At 42.6% G+C, this 14,493-nt stretch overlaps 1 long non-coding RNA gene across 2 annotated transcripts in view; it reads right to left on the reverse strand.

The window, feature by feature from the left end:
* Nucleotides 1-13,322, reverse strand: part of LOC115286831 — a 22,203-nt gene extending 8,881 nt beyond the window's left edge. Inside the window, exons 1-3 of one of the 2 annotated variants that reach the window (XR_003906307.1) lie at nt 12,960-13,322; nt 12,738-12,789; nt 12,236-12,484 (exon numbers count right to left, since the gene is read on the reverse strand). This is a non-coding gene — a long non-coding RNA (uncharacterized LOC115286831). The remainder of the gene's footprint in view (nt 1-12,235; nt 12,485-12,737; nt 12,790-12,959) is intronic. The other variant, XR_003906306.1, reaches the window with a different exon arrangement.
* Nucleotides 13,323-14,493: the final 1,171 nt, after the last annotated feature.

Consider the following 14,493-nt stretch of genomic DNA (forward strand, 5'->3'; position numbering starts at 1 on the left):
TTCAGAAAAGGCAGAAATGTAATGCCTCTCAAGGTTCTATGGCATTCATGACTCACTTATTTGCCTATAGTCCACAATATTTCAGTTAAAGTGGATAAGGAGCTTGGCTCAATATTTGCTTGCCTTTCAAAGGGCTTATGTAGTTGCACAACCTGAAAACAATGTTTTAGGTACAACTGATAAATGAAAATCAGTTGTTTTTTTGAAAGTATATTAATGTAACAAGTACTTGCAAACAGCTCACCCCCAAATGCTAAACACTCCAGAATTATTCCTGGAAATATTTGTGAACACTCTCCCACTGTTGCACCAACCTAGTAATGCTGCCGACACTCCCAGAATTTAGGAGCTAGGTAATTATTATGCCTTGGGCATCCCATTCCATTAAATGTTTCTCTTAAAAGGGCACTGAGAACAGAACAAGGTAGGCTAGGTTCATGTCATTCCATTCGCATTCACTCTGCTTCCTCTCTTTCCTATGAATACCTCCTGTCTTCTTATCCATGTAACAGAAAAGTCTCTAGGCCTGTGGCAGAAGGCCTTTAAACTAACTAACCAGCCTCTTTGCTCTTGTCCTTCGAAGCTACCTTGACATAGACCCTCATTTCTCTGTTATCTACACATAGAGTCTTAGCTTGGAAATTTTCCCACCAGACCCCAGAGTCTCCCTCATTTCATCCCTCAGTGTGCAGCAGGGAAGACTGGCAGGAAGGACAAGTGTGGAAACACTGGGGCACATCTGATCACATTCCAGAATGCAACATCCAAGTCTTAGGCAGAGCCATTGCTCTGCACCCGCCATACCTCCCTTCTTAGCCCCAGCGGAATGCAGCTGAAAGGCTTATTCAGGCTGCAGAGGGCAGATCCCGCACACTAGGGACAGACTTCTCTCTGAGCCAAAGTTCTCAGAGGATCATGCCTCCCCTTGGCTTCTCAGCTTTCCTTTTTAATATTTTTTTAAAGAATAACTGTTCATTTTTTCAAAGCATTCTTCCCATCTGCTCCAAAACAAGGTGTCTGACTAAATTACATTTTGTAACGCATGCTGACTGTAAGCTAATAAAAAAAATAACCAGATAAGTAGTAAGTAGGTTTTTAATCAGAAGACTATATTGAACTGGAGATAGTAAAATCCTACATAACTACCCACAGATGCTAAAACTCTATAAAGGTATAGTCTCGGTCAGCACGGTTTACCTTCCTAATATGTTAGCCTTTGTTTAGCACATAGCTTTATTACTGAACTTAATAAACTATCAGTTTTATTATGTATAGTACATAACTCCTGGAGTTTTACTACAATAGCTATAATCCCAGCATAGCTGAGGGAGACAAAAGAGATCACTTTATGGGTGAATATTTTGAAATACCAAGAACTAAAAACAAGTTTTTTGGAAGGATTTATTTTCACAAAGCAACCAGGCTTTTGAAAAAAGTTGAATACATCACAATCAAAAATACTATTTCACCTCCCAAATCCTTAAGGTGGTGTCTCCTACGATGTGGACCCAAATGGATCTTTAACGCATTGAAGCATTTGACCAGTAAAATTATTATGACTTCACCAGAATCAGTGTGGAATGAAACCAAAGGAAAAAGATGGGCTGTAAGGAAAAGTGACACCCTTTCCACTACCACAAACTCCTTGTAGAAATACTGCCTAAACATATCAGGAAGGAGAGAAACTATCTTGGAAGACCTTTGGGATCTTGATGAATTTTCCAGACTTTCCCATACTCAATGGTGTATTTAAGCTTATGATATTGGCATTTGAGTGTCTGATGTGGTTTAGAGAAAAGACAGTTTGCTGTCATTTTGCTTGGTGTTACTCTTGAGAACACTCAGTTAAAACTAGGCTAACTTGACTGGAAATCTAAATTGAGTAGCCAATAGCCAGAAAAATTATCAAGTTATCACTAGTATGCTACAAGGAGAGGTTTGCTTTTGGCTTAACTTGAGAATTGGGTTCACCAGGGGTAAATACTTGTTAGAAACTGAGTCCATTTCCTGAGAGCACAAACAGGGATAAAATCTACTGACTGACCTAAGATGAAGAGACTTTAGAATAAAAAAATATCGCATTTGCTTGTCTCCTCTAACTGCAATTTGGAACCATGGAGCTGATAGTCCAAAATTTGATTTATTTTTTAGACTGATGTGTAAGCTAAAATTTTGGGGGTCTCTTATTTAGACCTATCTTTGTCACTCAAACACAAACTCTTTGAGACAAAGGTCTTATCTTCTATGTATTTTGCCCCCTTCTTTCCATCTCTCAGCAGCCACCTAGTATAGGAGATAGCTTTATGGCACTTTCATAACTCATCTGGTTTGCTTGGAACATAATAGAATATAACAAGGGAACTGCAAAAATGAAGCTAGAGAAGATATAGACTCAGTATCAGAGGACCTTGTACACCATTCTGGAATTTTATATTCTGTCAAATATCACCCACTTATACTGGATCTTACCAACTTCATGCCACTGCAATTAGCTTGTATTAGCAGGTGCTTATTTTCAATGAGTATGTGAGTCCCTTAAGGGCTGAGATGATCACACACCTTATTCTTACCTGGATTGTTCTCAGAGGGTAGGTATCTGTAGGGGATGGGTGACAAAGTGACAGTGACTACAAGCGTTAGTGTTTGCCTCAACCATTGGGGCAACCATTGCCCCAACTCACACTTCATGTATCTCTTTTCTGGACACAGGTTGAAATAGGATAAAAGTTACCATAGGAAATTAACTTATCTTTGAGGAAATGAGGTCTTTATGGGACTTCAGTCCAAGGTCCCACAGGATATCTCCTTGAGAGTGATACAGTTTGCTGAACTGAGCTGATCATAGTCAAATTGTGGTAAGTCTGGACCCAGAAGACCTAAAGAGCATTGTGATCACCACTGCTTTAGGAGAGAGGAAAAACCCGGAAAAAGTCTTGAGCAAGACAAGTATCATTAACACAGGGTTGGGAAACATTTAGGAAAAGATGTGATCTCAGGGCATAAAATTAAAAGACCAGATATGCCTACTGGGGAAGACAAAATATAAGGGACAACATATTTGGATTGAGTTAACTCCAATAGCTTCTATTATATTCAAAGAATAGAATTAGGAGGTATCTGCCCATTAAAATTTGAGGGAACTGATAAAAATAGTAAGTGTACTTTATAATTACTAAATACTTTTATATATTATCTCATGTTTTTTGGGTTTTGTTTGCTTTTGTTTTTAACAGAGCAAGCACAATTGGCTTTTAGATTAATTACACCCTCAAAGTGCCACAGGATGAAAATAAAATGCTTGATGTGCCCTGGGTTATCATCTTACTAAGTGTATTCCAAAAGTATTAGTCTAGTATTATTAAACAAAGCAAGGGGAAAATACAGTTTCCATGGTCCTGCAGATTTAGGAAAATGTCCGTATGCATGAGCCCCTTGGGCAGTCACAATGCATGTGATAGTATTAAAGACTCTGAAAAATCTTATGGAAAACAAACCTGCTTGGTTTTAACTCTCAGTTTCCCACATTTACTTTATCAAAAAGTATCTTTTGCCCACTCTTACTAACATCCTACATAAGGTTAAACTCACTTTGAGAAAAAGCTAACCCATATTTATTAGTAAAGGATGGATTTCTAATGGGTACCGGGGGAAATCAAGATGCTGGTGTGTGATATTCCCTAAACTGTAAGGCTATATCCAGAAGGATTACTTATTGGGTTTGTTCCTTTGTGCCTGGCTAAGATTGGATATGCTTCTTACGGGGGGAAATCATTAACTTTATTAATATAATAGTATAGCAGAGACTTCCTATGTTCTGAAGACTCTCTAAGACTTTTACGTACATGATTTTATGCAATTCTCACAACAAAACCCCAGGAGGAGATGCACTATAATCTCCATTTTACAGATGAAGACATTGAGACACAGAGGTTGAGTAACATGTCCAAGGTGACCCAGTAATGTCAGAGCTGGGACCTGAACCTGGGCTCCTGGATTCTAGCTTTGCTACTTGTAAGCCCCGTGCTGCCTAGCCATCTTCCTCTGAGTGGCTCAGAAGTACCCAGGGAGAAACCAGATAGATGAACGATTGTCACCGCAGGGACTGGGGGCCTTGGGAGTGTGATAATTTAATCAATGTCTCTATTAAAGCTAGGAGGAAGAGACCAAGCGTGCATTCGCTAAGAGATAACCAAATGACTAACTTTTTATCGTGGCTTGAATGTTTCTGAACCTAAGAAAAGGAGAAAGTATTAGAGAAAGCCGGGCTGCGTAGAAGAGGAAGAGCAATTTCTGGTGCCTTTAGGCACTGTTGTTGTTTCATGTGCTGTGCAACTGCTTCCAAGGTTATGACAGGGTCCAAACCCTAGCACATCTCACTGGGCCTCCTATGGCAGCCAGACTGCACCCCACCCCTGACCCGTCTCTGTCTTCCACTGCTGCCTCCTCAGGATCCATGCCTGCAGAGTAGCCAGAATAAAACCTCACATTGAAGACAAGATTGTGGGACTCCCCTGCTCAAGATCGTTCAGGGGCCCATCTCAGAGTAAATTAAAAACGCTGAACATGTCCCAGAAGACCCTACACATTACAGCACTGTCCCTTTCTTCTCTCGCCTCCTACCACTGTCCTTGATCACTCTGCTCCATCTCCCCCAATCCCTTTGCTGCACTGAGGAGAAGCTCAGAAGTTCTCACTGTCAGACTACTCTTGCTTTCTCTATTCCTCATGTTCTTGCTGTGCTTGATTAGGGTCTCTGTCCAAACATCAGCTCTGGGAGACGCCCCTCACAGCCACGCAGAAAACAGCATCCCCCTTCTATTTCTATAGTCTCCTCTTACCCATCTCTACTTTTTCACATCACTAATTATACTGGACATCATATCGTGTCTATGTTTATTTACTGTCTATTATGAGATTGTACACTCTGTGAGGCGCAGGGACTTTTTCTGTTTTATCTAAAGCTGTAGCCTGGGTATTGATATCAGTCTCTGGTACATAATGAGTTTCACACACACAAACATTCTTTTCACATATATGGGTATGCTACAGAAAGAAATACAGGTATGGAAGTAGATGGGCTCCTGAGCTCTGTGATTTTGGGGCTTGCTCAGGTTGTCTAGGGCTGGTGAGTGGTTGAAAAAAGGGTTCTCACTCTCTGTCCAGTGCTCCCTTTATTCCCCACACCATCTCCCAGTCCATGGTTCCTTGAGAGATTTTTTTCTCAGGAAAGCAGCTTTATTGGGAGTGGATGCCTATGAGGTTTTTACCAGGAAATGATTGGGGCTCCAAAGTGAGGCTGGTCCAATACACTGCACTACCAGGAATCCCACCCTGCCAACCTCCGACCCCTCCTTCTGAAATATGGCCATAAAATAATGGATCTGTAAACTGCTCTGAGCAATTATGGAGCTCCCGGCGTGAAAGTGGGCTGTCGTTAGCCGGGCTTATGGAGACCAGCTTGCTGCAGTTGGCTCCCGGCCAGGTGGGGAAACTGCCTTCCATTGAGAGGACACAGGTTCAAGGGGATAATTAGGCAGCGTTTTGTGCAAGTTTGTTGATATAAATGTGCTACAGATTAGCCTTTCCCCCTCTCCTTGCTGAGTAACGATCAGAAAGAACAGGTGGTAAGCTAATGGGGGAACATGAAATTAATACTTTGTTTCCTGGTCCCGCCTTTGTTGTTTTTGTAGAGAGGATTTCTTCAGAATCTTCAAACACATTGCAAGCACCTTTTCCCTCCCAGTTTTTATTTAGTTTAGTCTAAAACCTCTGGCCCAAAGGGATCTGAGCCCTCCAGGTTTTCAAAAGGAGTCCCCCCTACTCTTGTGGGAAACGATCTAGGAATAAACATCTGGAAAATGGAACAATTAAAAACAATATGAAGTAAAACATAAGCCTTTCAAAGTAGCTATTAAACCCCAACCACAGCACCATCTCAGACTCCAAATGTGAGCTCAACCTTAGTCCGAGCAATTTGTTCGTGCTTGAGAAGTATGCGCAGCAGCGCCAGGCTATCTTCCTGCCAGACGGCTTCTTGCACCGCGAGGGGTGGGTTTTCAGAAAGCTCGCTTCCGCTACAGGTCCTAAAGACCCTAACACTTGCCTCTAGATGCCTATGGTCATTTTACAAACACAAAAGCAAACAACAAACAAACTGGTCCCGCCCTTTAGTATAATGAAACCAATTTCCTTTCCTCATGCTTGGACTCAGTAAAAATGTTGTAGAATTAGTTTGGAAGGACTGAGAGACTCAATCTTTCTTTCTTTTTTATTTTTACATTTTTTAATGTTTATTTATTTTTGAGAGAGAGGCTGAGAGAGGGGAGGGGCAGAGAGAGGCAGACACAGAATCCCAAGCAAGCTCCAGGCTCTGAGCTGTCAACACAGAGGCCAATGCTAGACTGGAACCCATGAACTGTGAGATCATGACCTGAGCTGAAGTTAGATGCTTAACCGATGGAGCTCCCCAGGCACCCTGCCCCAAGGTTTCTTTCTTTATGGAAGATTCTCAACAATGGAAATCTTCACTGTGCTGTGCGTGTGCATGAGAGAGAGAGAGAGGGAGAGAGAGAGAGAGAGAGAGAGAGAGTATGTAGAGCCCAACCAATTCCTCCTCTCTCCATGAGGTCTACACTTACCATTCCAGCTTCAATCATTTTCCTCTATTCTTAGCCTGCACTATGTCATGATTTTCTACTTAATCACACGATGGCTTAGGTGGCTTTGTGTGTGGGAAGCAACACCGTGTAGTTAACAAAACTTGGGTGTGGGAGAGATGTCAGCAAGATGGGAGACCAGGAAGCTCCAGGCGCTTGCTCCCCCATGGAAATACCAAGTAAACGGTAGCGCACAGACTCAAGCAGCCTTGTGGGAGTTCTTGATATCAGGGAAGAACCAGCAGCAACAAAACAGATGCCTCTCCAGGAAAAAAAAAAAACACAGACATTCAAAATGGCAGAAAAAAAACTGTGGTGTTGTTGACCATCCCTGCCCCCACCCCTTCCCTAGCACAGCGTGGCGTTGTCAGGAGAGGGGTGCCCCACTTCTGTTTCCCCCCTCAGGGCGGAAGGAAGAGGATGGAACTTTTTAACAGGAAGGGCAGAACTAAAGGAGATATATGAGCATGAATATTTTTCCACTCTATAAATGTATTAGGAAAGGAGGCCCCATGGTGGCTTTGTGGAAACTCACACGTCATTCTTTCCCATCACCCCTTGGTCCTAAGGGACAGCACCCCATGCACACACACTGTCTCATGCAGATCCAACATCCACAAAGCAAAGAAGGTCTTGGACACCCTCTCTGTTCTTGCTCACTCAGCCTCCTCTCTTAGCTCTCGGGGAAGACTCCAGAATGAGGATATAGACAGAGAAAGTTCTGTTTATTTTTTTTCACTTCAATTCTCTGTCTCACCAGAGAATCCCACCCCAGGACCCCCATCCTCAGCTTGAGCCAGCACACACAGACTAGATTCTTGGTGGCTGGTATAGGTTCCAAAACCCTTGTTTATATGGATTTATTTGGAAAACGAAAGCCTTAAAATAGAAGTCTGGCCTTATCATGGGAAGGCCTTTTCCTATCAACTTATAAGCAACAAAGTGTTTGGTTTATTTTTTCCTTCTCTTTGAGATAGAGTACATTCCAAGAGGAAGTTGATGTCAAGTATTTGAACAAACATCTAAGATTTGAGGATGAGCTTTCCCGGGATGGGGGAGGCTTTCTTTAATTCTTGGTCAGAACTGTGAGCTCTAGGTTTGCTGCAACTATTTTAAAAAATAAAAAAATAAAGGGGAGAGAAAGCCATTTTTATCCCATTCAAGGAAAGTCCTCATTAGCGGACTAAATGAGGGTGCGAGGGCTCAGAATGCTCTCACCTCCTGATCTCTGTAGCTGGATTTCTAAGGGATGGACCCCTTTTGCCCTCAGAAAGCTGTTCAGGTGGCCGCTGGGGCATCCTTTCTTGGGGAAACTGAACTAGCATGGGGACAAAACGGATCCAAACCTGAGGCCAGTTGGGGAAGCAGGTGACTGAGTGGGGAAGGGCCACGAAATACAGATGCTTTTCATTTTGCTTGTCTCCCTGAAAGCAGTTCTGGCCTGGGGAAGTGAGGGTGTCTCAAGGTGTCTTGGTCTAGGGATGAAGAAATGGTCGCAGTGAAGGACTACTGACCCGCACACCGAAGAGCCCTTTGGTGGAAAATGGTGTGTGTGTGTGTGTGTGTGTGTGTGTGTGCGTGCGTTGCATGCACGCACCTATGTTACGGAGCCCAGTGCAGGCTCTGCCCACACTTGTTCAAATCATCATTGCCTTATGAGATATAGTGACTCGGGGTAGAAATCCTAGGAACCGGCTCTCAGCCTCAGTGTGTTTTGCAGAACAAAAGGGGGCTGAAAACCCACTGTATTGAGGGGCCAACAGGCACAGTCTGGGAAACTGGTGCTTTCTGTGAGAGAGAGTGTGAAACAGGTGAAAGACAACATCAGAGGATCACAACCGCTGCATGTTTGTGGTTGGATGGAGAGTACAGCCGAGAGGGAAGAGATAGAAAATGTTAAAAATCTCCAACATTCCAATGTGGGCCACAGGGACTATTTTTCTGAAGAGCACTGTTCAGCAAGGAGAAATCTGTTAGCCAGTGGCCTCAGAGTTAGGACATTGAAAAAAAACCAACAATAAAAAAAAATAAACAAAGAAAATAATTTGTAAGCCCTGAGCCCACAAGCACTCACAGGAGACTAGCCTTCTGTGCTTCCTCCCATGGCCATTTCCCTCCCAGGAGGCCTGGAGGGGTGACCAGGAAGCTCGGGGCTCTTAGGCCAGGCACAAGGAACGGGTCCATTTGTTGCCAAAATTCAGTTTGGTATGTTTGGGAGGTAGGTTAGACAGAGACATGAACATTATTTGTTCACAGGCAAATAATTTTGGATTGTGGACCTGAGCGGATGTGGACAGAGTAATTACCCTACCACCCAGGCAGGATGCATTCTGGGTCATTTTGTGGATTGTCCGCTCTAGAAAAGCTTCAACAGCAATCAGCACTGTGGAAGATGGGCTGAGGATCAGGGACATTAGCAAATAAGGCCACTGCTCTGGTCACTCATGAGCTATACAGACAAATGGCTCCATTCTCTTGGCCTCTCTTTCTCCCTGTAGACACGTGAGTGTCCTTCCCAGATTCAAAAGTCTCTAGTTCTTTCCATCTTATGTACTCATCTCGACGTGCTTTTCCTCTTAGACATTCCTGATATCAGGAATCTGGGAGGAAGCTGAGACCTGCTGGACATGGATGGTCAGGGCTGGAGAAATGGGGACTGGATCAAAGGGACTGGGCTCTCCCATTCATCTCCTTCACAGGAGCTACCTCTTGGGGCTCCTTGACATCTAAAAGGACTTCAAAGCTGACTGCATGTTCTGCAAAAGAGCATGCTTTTCTTTGAGTTCGCTTCATACTTGAAATCAAGATTGCTTCTCACAGACTCCACAAGCCCTAGTATGTCATCAATATCCGTTTCCAAAAGCATCTTTTAGTCACCAAGAGGTCCAGAGACAATTATTGTTGAGTTATGCTCTTCAAGTTTCCTTCTCTGCCACAAAGTGATAAGCAGACATGCCTGCTATCAACTTCTCTGAAGTGCTAAAAGAAAACAATTTGGAAACCTATTCTAGGAGCTTCTTCTATTCTTCTGTAATAGGTAAAAAACATCCCTTTTATTTGCAATTATGTGTCTCTTCAACCAGGACCTTCTTATGTCTACAGAGACTGTTTTGTCTTTTCTAGAACTCTGGGTTACATTTGAAAGAAGCACCAGGCTTTATATTAATACCAAGGCTTTGAAACCACAGTAGTTAATGACTCAACCAGCTGTCTTTCGTCGTCTTTAATAGTGACCTCTTTTCAGGAATAACTGCCACCTAATACCTCCCTCTCAAATACTAGGTCAACAGAGAGTCATTTGACTGATTTTTCCATCAACAAGCTGGGGAATTGGGGGTTGGCACCAACTGGTTATATCCATTTCTTTCTTCAGCCTCTCCCTTGCCTGTGTCTTAATGTTTCTCCAAAGAATACTTGTTGCCTCAGGTCACAGAATAATGATGGCACTATTCAAATCTTGTCCTACTAAGGAAATGCGCTGACTTCCCCCCACCCCCAAAATATGCACACAAGCCATGTGCCGATAGCATCATTGTTATAAATACAGGCTCTGGATGTTTAAATATTTGGGTTTAGCGTCCATCTTCATTCATCACTCTTTTGCCTTTGTTCACTGTGAAATGCCTCTAATCTCAGTCCATATCAGAGCATCCAGTCTCTTAGGAGGAATGTTAGTGAGGTCAAACCTTTTATTCCTTGAGTAGCAAATGCGCAGGGGTCAATACATGGGAGCAGAGAGTGACCGTTCTGGCATCTGGGACAAGTCTCCCAGAGTGTGAGCCCATTACTCGGAGGAACTAATGCCAAGCCAGGAAATGTACCTCCCAGAAGAATAAACTGAGTCATCAGGAAGTGCATGGTTCCAAAATGTTCTTGTCCTTTCAGAGTCACTATCTTTTGCTCTCCTGGCCAATATCCTTCCCGTGATTTCAGACTCAGACACTAGGAGTAAGACATTCTCTTTTTTGGGGTGTCGATGGTTGGCTGCCACCAAGTTACTAAACCAGGGAGCTCAAACCATGGGGCTAAAAGGCTCAGGTAGCCTAGTCACGATCACAGCTTGCACCCTTCCAATTTTCTCATTGTTGACTGTTGTTTGTGTTATATATGATCAAGCACAAGGCATTAGTGAACGTATTTATAGGTGGGATTGTGTAGTACTTAAGAGCACAGGCTTTGAAGTTGGGCATTTGTGGATTCATTTTTGATCTCTGTTTGCTAGCTGTGTGAGCAGAGGAGGGTTGCTTAACTGAGCCTCATTTCTCTCATTTGTTTTAAGATATTGAAAATTGCATCTACTTTATGGATTACTGTGAAGATTCAAAGGGATCATGTCTATAAAATGACAGCTATGGCCGGGGCTCCTGGGTGGCTCAGTCAGTTAAGCGTCTGACTTCAGCTCAGGTCATGATCTCATGGTTTGTGGGTTCGAGCCCAGCATCGGGCTCTGTGCTGACAGCTCAGAGCCTGGAGCCTGCTTCCGATTCTGTGTCCCCCTTCTTCTCTGCCTCTCCCCTACTCATGCTCTGTTTTTCACTGTCTCAATAATAAAATAAACATAAAATATTTAAAAAATAAAATAAAATGACAGCCATGGTATTGTGCATGATTTTAAACATTCAAAGCAGTAAGTGCTTTTATTATTAATAATACTGATATTTTATGATTATGTAAATGCATTAAATTTATAGAGAGATACACACTGGGAAGGTATTCTGGCCCAGAAAATAACGTATTTTCTTTTTGTGTGTGAGTGAGGGCCCAAGAAGCATGCTAATAACAACCAAATTCAGAGTCTTATTTTGGGTCTCATTTTTAGCCACATGGATATGATTTCACCCAAGTCATTAGAACTTTCCTCAACAAACTTAATTCTTGTTCAAGGATCTGATAACATGGAAACCATTTGGTCTTTGCTAGCTGTGTGGAGGCAATTACTCTTATTGTCAAATAGTAATTCAGCTGTCTTCCTTACTGTAAGGCACATAGATATTTCTAGCCTTATTGAAAATATTGCCAAGTTTTGGTGGAGAAGGTCTAGGGAAAAGCCATGAGCAAAAGTCCAAAGTGAATTCATGGGCAGTTATTTAACCACGTGAGCTTTAGTTAGTTAGCACGTGACTGTTGAGAAAATGGAGTATGTCATTGTGTGCTTGGGTTTCCTCACTGCCCCCATGTACTACTTTGAAACTCTGAACCAAGTAGGTAACCGAAAAAAAAATATTGCTTTGATATATTCCTTCTGAAGAGAGAGGCCAAAGATGCATTTCTTTAAGGATGGGGAAAGCAAAGAGAATTTGTATATTTTAAGGTACTTGTGTGTGTGTGTGTGTGTGTGTGTGTGTGTGTAGGCATGTGTGCGTGTGTGCGTGCACCCATGTACATATTCCCAGTGGGGAAATAATTCTCCTTGATGACTTAAGATTGCTTATAAAGCACATTTACAATTACACACACACCCCCTTTTATGCCATGCTCTCACTTTCCAAAATCCATATGCTGTAACTGATACGAGGCAGCAACTGCTTTGCTGCACATGTGAATTTAATAGAGGCAAATTTAGAAGAGATTGTTCAAACCTGCCAGTGTATTTTCATCAGGGGCAACGTCGCCACGTTAATTCTTTTCCCAAGTTGGTGGTGAAGCTCGACTTCTCAAGATGGGTAATTGAGAGTCCTGGACGCAGACAGGCGCGATGAACACAGGTGCTCGCCTGGAAACCGGCCCCTCTGAACGCCTCCGGCATGCGCAGGCCTCCCCGGGGGTTTAGTGCTCACTTTCTCGCCATCACGGAGCTCTTGTCCTTTGCTATCTCAGTTCTGATGTCTCTGTAAATGTGACCGGGTGTACAGAGATCAAGGTGCAGGCAGTTACTACTTCCAGCCCCACAGAAGAGGGCTGACATTGGTCTGCCATGGTGCTAATCACGATTTGCGACTCTGATCCCCACCCCGTCCCAGAGGTTGATCAAAGTTTTTTGCAAAGTTCTTCTCCCCTCTTACTCTTTCTAATAATAGTTTCTTTTAATTTGTCCACAGATGTCATTTAATTCACCAGTTAGAGTGAGGGACACCCTCCTACCTGCTCTTCTCTTCCAAGACCAGACTTCTGTGTTCACAAGCTCCATTTCAAACTAGTCAAGAGTACCAAAGAGTAAATAATGCTGATAGGCAGATTCATACATCTTATTCTTTTGTGACTCAGTCTTTTGGACTCATAGTATTATTACATCATTGCCATTTTATACACAAAGGCACTGTATATCAATCAAATTGAATTTGCCCAAGGTCACTAGCTACTTACTCAGCCAGTAGTGCAGCCCAGCTCTTTTGTCCCAGAGTATGTGCTACTTCTACTGGACCATGACTACTTTAGAGAGTCTGGGGTCCTGGGTTCCATCAATAGATTGCTATGGAAGCATTTCTCTGGTCCCTGGTGCTCCAGACCCTGTCTCCAGGTTTTGGGGCAAGGCAGAGTTGGGCAAGAGTGGAAGAGGGAAAGGCTACACAAACTAGGGACAAGCAGGGATAAAATCTGAGGGGAGGTGGAGCAGAAGATCACAGATTCAAAGAAGAATGTGACAGTCTCCAAGTCAAGTAAGTTATATGATATAAAAGATGGGGAGCGGATAAAAGAATAGCTCTGTGGGACAACAGGTTGAGCACAAGAAGGGAGTGGTCCAGGACAGTTGACTAGAGCCAGCTTGGTTGCCTGGGTCATAATATAGTTCCAGGGATAGGATTGGTTGGTAGACAACCAATGGCTTTATGAGCTGATAGTCTCATATTGTGGTATTGATGTGACATTGATTTTGCAATTTCAGAAGAGTAATGGAGAGGGAAGTTGGCTTTACTTACAGGATATTTGCTAACCTTCATTAGGGGGTGCTGAAAATGTGAAGGGTCCCTGATTTGATCTCTGCCCATAATTCCCCAATGAAGAGATGATGAAAATGGCATATTTACCCAATTTAGAGTCCAGGCTCCACATTTATTTCTACAAGATGCTTTAATTTTCTAGCAATTCTCATGGTGTGGTTTTTACCAAGGCATTACCAGCCATACATCTGTGAGAGCTTCTGAGAAACAAATGCTGTTCTTCTTATGCCATCAAGAGTTCTAAAGGGCAGAGGCATCACCTGGACAGATTCAGCTTTGATTTCTTTACTAAAGAGGCAAGTATCTGATAAATCTTTCCATTGGGGTCTTGGGAGAGAACCAATGCCTCTTACCCTGTTTGCCCCACAAGTGTGTAATTAGAGGCCTCTAAATTGATCTCCTCTTCAATGGGAGCTCCAGAATTCCCCAAAGAAAGACTGTCCTAACCATATTTCTGTTATTGTGTGATTTGTTTAAATGCAGCACTTGCCCATTTATCCATTCTTTTATTTATGAAAAATGCATTAACTTCCAATGCTAGGCATGGGAGAAGCAAAATTGATTAAGATAGTGGGCTAAGTACTTTCCTTTTGTTTGTGTTGTGTTCCCACTGCTGTTCTAGAACTTATCTCTATTATGGTGATATTCTGTTTACCTACTCATTAAAATATAATGAGTATAATGATAAACTTTGTGGTGTCACTGGTGACTCGCACAGTGTCTGTCATATAGAAGGTGCCTGGTGAATATCAAATATATTCAATATATTTCCTGTGTAGAATGTGAAACAAATATTTGCATGTTAAGGTAACATAGGCAGAACTAAGATGAGATATTAAGCACAGTGATGATCAGCATTCAAGTACTAGCTCATTAAAGCCTTCCTCTTAAACTAGAGAAGAACTGTCTCTTATTAGAGGGATCAGGATTTCTTACCCTTCCAAATGCATTCAATTCTT

This window comes from Suricata suricatta, chromosome 3 (assembly GCF_006229205.1).
Source record: "Suricata suricatta isolate VVHF042 chromosome 3, meerkat_22Aug2017_6uvM2_HiC, whole genome shotgun sequence".
NCBI classification, from domain to species: Eukaryota; Metazoa; Chordata; class Mammalia; order Carnivora; family Herpestidae; genus Suricata; species Suricata suricatta.